We start from the raw sequence: 12,476 nt of genomic DNA on the forward strand, positions 1-12,476 counted from the left end.
TGATGGCATGTGAACTAGTACCCTTACCCTGGGCTTAACTCTTGGGACCGCAGTGAGGGTGACTGATTGAGTTGTGACATTTAAAGATGATTAAGTCACCTTCACATACCTGTTATACACCTGAGCACAGCCTTGGATTTGGCCTTTAAGAGAGCACAGGCATTGCTGAGAGGAGAGAACTGGAGTAGAGGTGTCTGGAGAGCAGATGGTCAGACACATGCAGGCTCCAGTTTTCTGGAGGGATGATTTGACAACTACATAGCCCTGTTGTGACTGCTCCAAGGACCTACTCCACGTGCTCCAAGCAACCATGCAGCCCCAGGAGAAGAGGCACCACATGTCTTCAAAACCAAAGGAACCAGATGGTCAAAGTGTCGGAAGTGACTGGAGGCAGTGCCTGGCCAGGGGAAGGATTCCAGGACCTAGATTCATGGAGAGGAGTGAAGGACGATGCTGAGTGCTAGGTCCAAGCAACAAGACATGAGCAACAAACAAGATGGCAGAGAAGACATTTTCTCTGATTCCCCACGACCTCTCAGACCTTTTCAAAACAGAAATTATGCGTCAAAGATGAAGCAACTTCAGCTGTCTCCATGATCTAGGACAACCAACATCCAAAAGGAGTTTAAAAAATAAAAATCCCAGAAACTGAAGCTCACTGACCCTGAGCTCACCCTCCCCCACCTCTCCCACTACCAATCACATGAGGCTTATACTAGCAGACCTGCAGGACATGACACAGGCTTACATCAAAAGCCACCCTTGCATCCCCATTCCTCCTCCCTCTTTCCAGCACTGTGGAGACCCCAGGGTGCAGAGATTTTCTCAGGCCTAGACAGCCAATTTGTTTTTGTTTTGTTTTGGTTATTTTGCAAGGGTCTGAGGTCGAACTCCTGAATCCAGGGCCAGTGCTTCATCCACTGTACCACCTAGCTGCCCCACCCCCAGACAGAGAATCTAGCTGTAACCCTTCAGAAGCAAAAACCAGCCAGGGACTATATAACCTGGAAGCACAAGCATGGCAAACCTCTGAATTGCTAGTGGTGGGGAAAACACACTGAATTGCTGGTTCAGACCAGAGAAATGAGGGAGTGGGACATGTCTGACTCTGTTATACCATCTGGGGTCTTCTTGGCAAAGATACCAGATTGGTTTGCCATTTCCTTCTCCAGCTCATTTTACAGATGAGGAAACTGGGGCCAGCAGGGTTAAGTGACTTGACAAGGGTCATACAATTAGTATCTGAAGGATATCTGAAGGAGGATTTGAACCCGGATCCTCCTGAGTCCAGGGTGGGCACTCTACCCACTGGACCATTTAGCTGCCCCTCCTAACAATTAAAAACTATACCAAAATACTGTAGGTTGGCTTGGGAAGGACTTCCTTGTCACTAAAGTTATATAAGTACAGGGCACAAACTCAATATTTTATTCCAACCCCCTTATTTTACAGAGGAAGAAACAAAGGACCAGAGAAGCTTAAATGACTTGGTCAAGGTCTTTTAGTTAGTATCAGAACCAGGCCCTGACTCATAGTGCAGAGTGCTGCCCTTTATACTTTTCCATCAAACATGATAAAAATCTGAAGAAATTACTAGGATGAAGGGTACACTAACAACTAGCATTTATTTTTTGGAGCATGAGATCTTTTATTTCCATTGGGTCAGAGCCTTCATACAACAAGAAACATTTGCTATTTATCTGACTTAAACTTCAATTATTCCTCCAATTGAGTATCTCTTTTCTTAAAAGGCCAAGGTATTGATCTAGTTAAATGACCCCAGTCCCAGAAGTCACTTCTGTTTGTGAGAAGAGCTTGGGAGTGAAAGGTGTAAGGCAGGTTGTCCCTAATTATAGAAGGAACAACAGTTATCATATGGAACCTTAACTACATACATTTCTGTTAATAAATATGTTACCACTGTTTGGGAGGAAGTGATAAAGAATAATGACATGTCAAAGAGAAAGGTGTCTTTGAACAAAAACATAAAAATTCAGAATTGTAAAGGACTTTAGGACACAGCCTTTAGAATCAAAGCTGAAAAGGATCTTAGAACATACAATGTCAGAACTGAAAAGAGCCTTAGGAAATGGAACGTAAGAGATGGAAAGGACCCCAGAACAAAGGCTTTTAGAACTGGAGAGACCTTAGAACACTGAATGTCTGAGCTGGAAGATATCTCTGCCACTTGCTACCTCCATGACACAGCACCCCCTCACTTAAAATCCAATTCAGTGCAAGTCATGACATCACCCTGATGTCATGTCCTATTCAAGAACAAAGGACAGGGGCAGCTAGATGGTGCAGTGGATAGAGCACTGGCCCTAGAGTCAGGAATACCTGAGTTCAAATCCGGCCTCAGACACTTTACACTTACTAGCTGTGTGACCCTGGGCAAGTCACTTAACCCCAATTGCCTCGATTAAAAAAAAAAAAAAAAGAACAAAGGACAAACAACCACCACCACCTCCATGACCTTTGATAAGTCTCTTCACCTCTTTGGGCTTCGGTTTCCTCATGTAAAATAAGAGTATTGAACTAGATGACTTTGAAGGCTTTTCCAAGCTCTAAATCTGTGATCCTGTGACCGAAGTGATCAAGTTATCCAGCCCTCTGTTTTACAGATTCTATTCAAGAAGTACCTGGTGTTTATTTAAAGAAGAAGAAGAAGAAGAAGAAGAAGAAGAAGAAGAAGAAGAAGAAGAAGAACCTGGTGCATACTATTATACTGGGCTAGATCTTGGAGAAAGGAAGACAAAAATGAAAGGTCTTTTTTTTTTCAAGGACCCTACATTCTGTTTGATCTACTATGGGAAATCAACACATACATGGAAAAATAAATGCCAAACATATGCAAAGCAGATTCCCTGCTCCTACCCACATTTGTGATTTTATTAATATGAGGACCACCTGCTGAGCATCTCTGTGACTTAATAGTCTTAGAGAGTTGCCCAGGGCTGTAGTTTCCATTTTTTTTGGACCATGCACCCCATCGGTAAAAATAATTTACTACATACCCCCAATTTGAGTAAATTTGCTGATTTAGAAATCATAAACATGTATTACTGTACTATTATGTGTTATAAAACTTACTCAGAAATAGACATTTTTAAAGGATGAGATAAAGATGAAAGAAATAACATTTGATTCTAAAGTCAATAGAAAACTAGTGGAATTTATTGAATAGGGGAATGACATTGAAAATCCTTCATTTTAAAAAAATCCTGGGGCGGCTGGGTGGCGCAGTGGATAAAGCACCGGCCCTGGATTCAGGAGTTCCTGAGTTCAAATCCAGCCTCAGACACTTGACACTTACCAGCTGTGTGACCTTGGGCAAGTCACTTAAGCCCCATTGCCCTGCCAAAAAAAAAAGAAAGAAAGAAAGAAAATCCTTTGGCAGTTCTGTGGAGGGTGGATTGCAGAGGGGGGAAGTCTTTGGGCGGTAGCTGTATGAGTAGAGAAGAGAATGATGGCACATATGTTGTGGAGATAGAAATGCTGAGATTTGACAGTTGATTTGGGTATGTGAGATGAGGGAGATAGAAGTTGAAGATACACTAAGGTTGTGAACCTAGATGACTAAGAGGATAGTGGTGTCTTCAGTGGTAATAGTGAAGTTTGGAATAGAGTTCATGTGGTAGAAAAGATGATGAATGAAGATCACAACCCATGCATGTCTGCTCACCCTGGGAGATTCACTGTCCCACCAAAACAAAAAGAAGGAGTGGGGCAGAGCTCTTATTCATCAGTTACTTCCTTGGGGCATAGATCCCTCCTGCTGCATCCCAAAGGAGACAGAGGGGGGAAGAGAAAGGATGGGTATACTGATTGGGGAGGGAGGCAATCCCTAATGGTGCCTGTACTACTGTTGCTGTGCTTAGGTTTGAACTGCTGAGAGAGGCCAACCTCTGAGTCAGAAGCAGACAGGTTAGGAACTTGCAACAAAGGGAATCAGAAGAGTGGAAGAATGTTAAGGGCAATAAGAAAGGTTATGACTGTGTTGGAGACAAGCTCTACAATTGTCTTTTGCTGAGAAAGTGGGATGCAATACATCTTCTTGCCCTCTGATTGTTCTTCCTACATGCTTTGGGGATAGGTCACAACGCCCCCACTTTGAGGCCACTGGCCTAAGGCATGAGGAGGTTAAGAGAATTGCTGTAGATTCACAAACCCAGTCATGTGGCAGAGAAAGGAACTGAACCCGGGTCATCCAGACTGACTAACTTTCTGTCTACTGCCTTGCTGCCTTGCTGTCAAAGTAGATACAAATTAATTTGGAGTGGGGGGTAGGGGAAGTTCAGGAGGAAGAGGGAGAAACACTAGCAATCAGGAAGGGTGTCCTGGTGGAGGCAACACTAGGATTGAGCCTTGAAGGAAGCTAGGAATTCCAAGAGGTGAAAGAAAGAAGTGATATCATTTGAAGCACAGCAAATAGATTGTCTGTTTGGTAATTGTTGTTCGTCCTTCATTCTCCAAGAGGACTGATGACATCACAAGCATGATATCTGGACTTGTGAGTGAAATGGAAATGAGTGAGGCAGAGCTATGAAAAGTCATCAGTCTCACTCTCTCCTCCAAAGTCATTAGAGTCCAGTGTCGAAACAAAAGTCAGGACAACTGGTGATGGCCCTGAACAGATTGTACAAAGACAGAGAAATAAATAGGAGGTGGAACGTTATATCCAAAGAACATCAAACAAGCTAGTTCGGCTGGAATGTAGAGTTTATGAGGGCTGAATGTTGAATCAGTTTTAAAAGATAGGTTGAAATTAGATTTTTAAAATGCTAAATAGATAAATGTCTATTTTATCTTAGAGGCAATGGGGAGCAACCATAGTTTCTTGAGCAAGAGCATGACGTGATCAAAACCTGAGTTTTAGAAATAGCAATTTGACAGTTATATGAAGGATGGATTGGAGATGCTTGAGTAGGAATACCAGTTGGAAGGCTACTACACTAGTCCAGGCATAGTACAGTAAAATATTATTAAGCAAGGTGGTGCAGTGGATAAAGCACTGGCCCTGAAGTCAGAAGGACCTGAGTTCAAATTTCACCTCAGACACTAGCCGTGTGACCCTGGGCAAGTCACTTAACCCCAATTGCCTTAAACATCTAGGGCCATCTCCAGTCATCCTGATGTATATTTTGCCATTGGATCCGTGTGGCCCTGGAGGAGAAAAAAGTGAGGTCGGTGACCTTGCACAGCCCTTACTCACTTAAATCCAATATACTGCAAGTCATAACATCACCTCCAGACGTCATGGTCCTTTTCAAGAATGAAGGATAAACAACAACATGCACAGTAAAAAAGAGTGTTGGACCCAGTGTCAGAGGACATGGTTTGAATACTGACTGCTACTTATTACCAGTTATGACCTTGGACAAGTCACTTAACATCTTCCCTTTTCCCTTCTCCTTCTCCTTCCCCTTCCCTGGGCTTCCCTTTTTTCCCTATAAATTGAGGGAGTTGCTCTCAATGATATATAAGATCCCTTCCAGCTCTTCATCTCTGGTCCTGTGACAGGTAATGAAGGACTGACAACATAGTGATGAAGTGAGTTGAGGGAAGAGAATTGACAGAAGAGATGATGTAGCAGTAAGATCAACCTGGCAACTAATTGGATGAAGAGGGTAGGGGGAGGAGAAGGGGAGGGAAAGGGATGAGTACAGGACCAATCAATCAATCAATCAATTAATCAATCAACAAGCAGGTATTAAGCACTTCCTATGTGCCAGGCTCTGCACCAAGAACTGGGGATACAAAGAAAGTTTAAAATTAGCCTCTGTCAGGGGCAGCTAGGTGGCACAGTGGATAAAGCACCAGCTCTGGATTCAGGAGGACCTGCATTCAAATCCGACCTCAGACACTTGACATTTACTAGCTGCGTGACCCTGGGCAAGTCACTTAATCCTCATTGCCCTGCTTTAAAAAAAATTAGCCTCGGGGCAGCTAGGTGGCGCAGTGGATAGAGCACCGGCCCTGGAATCAGGAGTACCTGAGTTCAAATCCGGCCTCAGACACTTAACATTTACTAGCTGTGTGACCTTGGGCAAGTCACTTAACCCCAACTGCCTCACTAAAAAAAAAAAAAAAAAAATTAGCCTCTGTCCTTAAGGAGCTCACATTCTAGTGGAAGAGACAACAGGTAGATGTATTACTATTGTTGCTGTTCAGTCATTTCATTTGTGTCTAACTCTTTGTGACCCCATTTGGGGTTTTCTTGGCAAATATACTGGAGTGGTTTGCCATTTCCTTCTCCAGCTCATTTTGTAGATGAGGAAATTAAGATAAACAGAGTGAAGTGACTTATCCAAGGTCACACAGCTAGTAAGTGTCTAAGGCTAGATTTGAACTCAGGTCTTTCTGTCTCCAGGCCTGGTTCTCTATTCATAATGCCACCTAACTTTCCCGGTAGAGATCAGATACATACAAGATAAATACAGAAGAGATGGAAGGTAACCTTAGAGGGAAAGGAACTAGTACCTGTGGGAATTGGGAAAGGTCTCCTGCAAAAAATGGAATTTGAGCTGAGTCTTGAAGGAAGCCAAGGAAACTGAGGCAAAGGTGAAGAGGCAGAGCATTCTAGACACGGGGGACAGCAAGAGCAAAGGTACATTGTTATATGCTGGGAAACATTTAACAACCGGCTCTCTGAGAAAAACCTGTACACAAGACACACTTTTACATTTAATGTGCATTATTAATATTTTCTCCATCACTTTCTGAAGTCTAGACAATCAACAAAAATAATTACCTTCTGATTTGTTACTTTTGCCAATTTTTCAGATGTAAATGCTCCTACTGAGAATTTAACAATCTGCTCTTGAGAACTGCTTTGAGCTAGCTCTACCACATACCCACATGTAGGAGGGAAGAAAACAAGTATTTATTAAGCTCATACTATGTTCTAGGCACTGTATTCAAATATACAAATATACAAATATAATCTCATTTGATCTTCACAACAACCCTGGGAGATAGATGCTATTATCCTCATTTCACAGTTGAAGAAACTGAGGCAGATGGAGTTTAGGTGATTTGCCCAGAGTCACCCAGCTAATAAGTCTATGAGTACAGCTTTGAACTCAGGTCTTTCAGATGCCAGCAGTCTCTCTACTGTGGCACCTAGCTGCCTCTAGGTAGATGAGGAAGATAGGAAGAGGCAGATTCAGACTTAAATGACTGGAAAAATAGTGATGCTCTTAAAAGAAATAGGAGAGTTAGGAAGAGATATGGGGGAGAGGGAGAGATGGGGAAGATAATGGCTGTCATTTTGAATGTGTTGAGTTTGAGGAGCTCATTGGACATCCAAATGAATATAAGAAGCAGACTTGGTGATGCAGGTTTGCATTTCTAGAGAGAGCCAAAGGTGTGCTGTGCAGATTTAGGAGTCATCAGCATAGAAAAAAATAATAAATAGAACAGATGAAAGCTGATGACATCCCCCCAAAAAAAGTGTAAAGAAAAAGAGAAGAGGCTGGGGCAGCCATGAGATACCCCCTTCATACATGATAATCCCACAAAGAGACTGAGGCATGGTCTTATAATCAGTAGAGAGCAGTGTGGACAAAACCCAGGGAAGGGATAGTATGCTAGAAGAGAGGTGGGGCAGTAGTGGCTATTGCAATAGAGAAATCAAGAAAGATAAGGACTTTGGCTTTATCAATTAAGACACCACTGGTAACCTTGGAAAGGGCAGTTTCAATGGCATAATGAGGTCAGAAGCCAGATCAAAAGGGATTGAGAAGTAAATTGAGATTTATGGAAGCAGAGGCTACCAGCAAAGAAAGCTTTTCCTAGGAGTTTGAATGTGAAAGAATGAGGAAACTGAGGCCCAGAATTGGTGTGTGTGTGTGTGTGTGTGTGTGTGTGCGCCCGCGCGCGCGTTTTCTCCCAAGTCACAGAGCTAGATTGGAATGTTACACTATAAATCTAAAGCTGAAAGGTAGTTCATATTCCACCCTCTCATTTTAAAGAGGAGGAACTCTAAGGTCCCGAGGTTAAGTGACTTGTCAAGGCTCACACAAGGTACCAAGTAGTCAAGGTGGAATTCAAACCCAGATCTTTTGATTCCAAACCCAGCACCCTCCCTTGTTAGCCCACATGGCCGCCTAATTATCCCGCAGTCCACTTTCCATGATGCTACAGGTGGGGAGGGTATCACGTTTCATTCCTATCCCAAGAGATGATCCAAGTGAATAGTTTCGTCCTCTGCTCGCGCCTCTGCTTCTGCCAGGTGCCCACTATCTCTTTAAGAGGAAAAGTGAAGCCAGACAAATTACGCAGCTGCATGTGAACAGGCTGGCTCAGCCCTCCCTCCAGCCGGCTCGACTCTCCCTTCCTCCTTTCCCTCGCTGCAGCCGAGCCAGCCACCTCCAGTAGGCGCTCCCGAGAGCGGCTCTGCTCAGCCGCAGCGGAGCAGCCCTGGCAGCCGCTGCTATGGAAGCCGAAGCAGGTGATGGGACTGGCTCCAGAGACCGCTGACCCCCGACCTCCCCTCCCCTCTCCTCTTCTAGCCTCTCCTGTTCCCTTGGGGCTCCAGCCCGGCCCCGGGCTGGGGACACTACCCCGAGGCTGCAGAGGGCAAAGGGTGTGGTGGGGGAGGGGAGAGACCCCTGGCATCCTGCCCTGCTGTCGGGAGGGAAGGGGCTCGTCCCCCGGGAGGGACCTCTGGCTCTGGCCCCTGTTGATGGGGGCTCATCCTCCTGTCTCCTGGGCCGCAGGTTGCTGAAGCGGAGTCGGTCGTCTGCAGCTGTTACTGCAGAGGCGCTGCGCCAAGCCGGGCTGAATCGTGAGAGCCGGTGCGGGCCGCTGAGCCGACTCAGGTGAGAGGAAAGGGGCTGGGGCTGGGTGGGGGGCTGGCTGACTGGCTGGGTGGGGGAGATGGCACTGCATCGCCGTGGGAGGGAAGCCTGCGGCCACGGCGGCGGGGAGGGGGAGAGAGTGAAGGAGCTGCGGTAGAATCCCTCTGAGAACGCTAGGCCCGGGAGGGGTTAGTCGTGACTCATCCTCCCCCCCTCCCTCCCCTTCCTCTTCATTCCCCTGCATCCTCCCTTCTCCAGACCCCCTACAGCAGAAGCAAAACTTAGTAGAGGAAGCCAGTGTTGATTGGGATGCGCAGATTAGGGGTGTGTGTGTGTGTGTGTGTGTGTGTGTGTGTGTGTGTGTGTGTAGGAGGGTGTAATGCCCCCCTACAGATGGTTTCTACCTTCTCCCCTTTCTCTTTTTCCTTCATTATTCCTCTTCTGTTTTTCACTCATTCCCCCAGCATAAGAAAAACTTAGGGAAGAAGTGAATGCTGATTAGAGTGGGGAAGGGAAGATCAGGCTAGGTGAGGAGGGAGTTATGTGGAGTCAGACCCTGAAGAGATAAAGGAATGGAGGTCTTCTGTCTTGGGGCAGAGAGTGGATAGAGGAGTGAGGAGTGAGAGGTGGTGGGGAGAGGGGGGTGGTGTATGTATATATGGGGAAGGCTGGTGAGGTAGGAGTTAGAGTATAACACCTTACCCTCCCCCCTCCCCAAGGTCAGTGCTTATAACCACCTCCCAGGCAGAAACACTGAGGCCCCAAGGATGGCCAGGCAAGTCTGGGAACAACTGGCCCCCTTCAGGGCAAGAGACTCAGAGGCTTGGTGTCTTCCGGAGGGGACCTGTGTCAGGACCTTTACCAGGTCCTGGTGCTGATCTTCCTGTGTTCCTATTCTTGGTCCTTTTGACAGATGCTGTTCTAATGCTCTTTCCCAGATTTTCTCTCCTTCTTTGCACAGAGGGAGGAGGTCCCCCCTGAAACTGTCAGAGGATATTGCTATGGGGTTGGGACTCATTCTACAGGGTGGGGAGATTCAGATAATCCTGAAGAAGTTGATAGTCCTTTGTGCCATGTGATGTAGTAGGAAAAGCACTAGATTGGGAATCAGGATACCTGGGTTCTAATCCTGACTGTTGCTTTTTTAGTCATGTGACTATGGCAAGTCATTTCCTTCCTTTGGACTGCATATTCTCCATCTGTAGAAAGAGGAGATTGGATCAGATGATCTTTCTGAATACTGCCCAAGGAGGTCCTGAATCTCCAATGCAGAAGAAAAATGTCCTATTCCCACAACCCAGAATTTAAGCTTAGACCAGGTTGCTTGGATGGCTTATGTATCAAACCTGCCTCAGGTTGGGGGTTGTAGCAGATGACCTCTTCTGAGTGTAAGATTAGACCATTCCCTGGTGAAGCACTGACCTTGTAGGCCTAAAAAGAACAAAGGAGTTGACCTGACATGCATACAGCCTTCTCTCCTGGCTCTCCTTTCTTCTTCTCTTCCTTCTTTCCCATCACACCTAGAGCCTTACCAGTCATGTTCTGAGCCTTCCTTCGGCTTTCAGGGAACAGAATGGGGTGGGTAGGGGGGAAGGTGGCATAGCCTACACACACACACACACACACACACACACACACACACACCTGTCTTTTCCAACCCAGTGCTGATAATGTCTCTGCTAGGAGATAATGAAAGCCCAAGTCTGCCCAGGAGGGAGGGAAGCTGAGGGATCTACAGTAATAGAATGTTTCCATTGCAAGGGTTTTGACAGCCTCAGATGTAGAAATACCTCCCTGTGCTAGCGAGGTTTCTTGGAGCACGCCCCAAGAAACCTTAGGGACCCTAGTTTCCACAGAGAATGGAGGAGCAAAGAAGTTGGGGGGAGGGGTGGGAAGAGATGAGTCATGAAGACTCCAATTTAAATGGTGAATACTTCTTCAAAAGAGCTTCCAAAGAACATTGGGTGAAACCATTTCCCCATTGACATTTTGTATCTGTCTCCCACTTTCCTCCCCATCCCCCAAAGCAAGATACTTTCTTGCCCTTGATGTTTTCTTCCAAAGTGTATTGGTTTTTCTATGGCTACCAGGGGTTTGAGTAGATAGCTTATAATGCTTTGGTCTGTCCACGACAGCCCCTGCTCAATGCCGGAGAGAAATGGGGCCAAGTTCAAGGAAATTGAGCTACCAGACCAAAAGAATGTACAAACCGGGATGTGCCAGTGGCTGACAGATGTTTTCTGCTCCCCTAAGAGGCAGCATGGTGTAGTGAAAAGGATGCGGAATGTTGTCTTTATATCAAAGGACCTGCGTTAAAACTCCATCCCTGCTATGTACCTCCCCACGGTCACACATGTAACCTATCTGGACCTCATTTTCCTTATCTGTAAAATGAGCAAAATGGACTAAAAATTTCCAATAATCATTTGCATTGAGCTATTGTTGGAAGGGTTATGAAGCACTTGATATGAGGTAATCTAGGATGATGGATAGGGAGCTGGCCTCAGGGCCGGAAAGACCTACATTCAAATCCTGCCACTAAAACACACTGGCTGCTTGACACTGGACAAGTCTCTTAATCTCTCAGTGCTCCAGGCAAATCCTTTAAGACTGTTAGTTACAGAGAAGGTGCCAACATGCATGTGGAAAGAGAGTTACCTCATCTAGTAGTTCCCTAGACCAGTGAAATCAGAGGTCCAGTCCCTATCCCTAAAATCCCTTAGATACATTATTTTCTTTGACCCTGTAACTGCTTTGTAAGGTAGGGAGTATGTTGTCATGTTTCCAGATGTACCTCTGATATTCTGTGACTCTGCGACATGGGACAGATGCTAGACAGTAAAAAAAGCAAATGGGCCAGGACTGACTGAGACACTTACTTGTCTTCCGGACTGTTTGAAAGGCTGAATGGTCTTCTCTGAACTGCTATTAACTCACTGCATGACCTTGGGCAAATCGTTTCTCCTCCGTGGGCCTCAGTTTCCTCATATGTGGAGTGAAGGAGTCAGATGATCTCGGATTTGATTCTTTTTAAAGATTCCTTCCTGTTTTTAACATTCTCTATTTAGCAGTTCCTGCTGGTCCTATGAACTGAAAATACAGCCTTGGGGAAACAGTCGCAGTAGGATAACCTGCACTGAACCTAGATGGAATCATATTTAAGTCCCCCCCTCCACTCCCACCTAAGGACCAACAGTCCCTGATATTTCAAGTGTTTCATCGTCATATTGGCTTCTTGTATCAGCAGTGTTAGAAGGAGCTCTAAAGCCTCAGGAATCAACCAGGTTCAAGTCCATGGCCCAGTCCCAGACAAGGAGGCATCTTTTCTGCTTCTTACAACTCTCAGTTGACAGGGTTCCATGGGGGGCCCTTGGAGAGCTTGTTCCATGACTTACTACTCTGATTCCCAACATTGATCCTCAGGAGGCTAACAGAGGATTCCCTGGTGCTCAGAGAGTAAAGTGACTTGTCTAATGTCACACAGACATTGGCAGATCTGGGATCAGCACTTGTGGGAAGGGGAGGGTCTGAATTTTCAGTCTGTTTTCTCAGTCCTATAAACCACATGAAATCTTCTGAAACCTAGGCCATCCATACCGATAGAGATCATTCCTGCATTTCCTGAGCAGCTAGTACTAAGCAGAAGTTCAGTTTGGATGGCACAAAGCTAGT

At 45.6% G+C, this 12,476-nt stretch overlaps 1 protein-coding gene across 7 annotated transcripts in view; it reads left to right on the forward strand.

The window, feature by feature from the left end:
• Nucleotides 1–8,723: 8,723 nt before the first annotated feature.
• The window catches only part of SNPH (syntaphilin), a 47,514-nt gene continuing 43,761 nt past the window's right edge, over nt 8,724–12,476 (forward strand). For 3 of the 7 annotated variants that reach the window (XM_043981997.1, XM_043981998.1, XM_043981999.1), the window contains exon 1: nt 8,724–8,825. The gene's annotated coding sequence lies outside the window, so the exon portion shown is untranslated. The remainder of the gene's footprint in view (nt 8,826–12,476) is intronic. The other 4 variants (XM_043981995.1, XM_043981993.1, XM_043981996.1 and 1 more) reach the window with 4 other exon arrangements.

The sequence above is a fragment of the Dromiciops gliroides genome, chromosome 2 (genome assembly GCF_019393635.1).
Source record: "Dromiciops gliroides isolate mDroGli1 chromosome 2, mDroGli1.pri, whole genome shotgun sequence".
Taxonomy (NCBI): domain Eukaryota; kingdom Metazoa; phylum Chordata; class Mammalia; order Microbiotheria; family Microbiotheriidae; genus Dromiciops; species Dromiciops gliroides.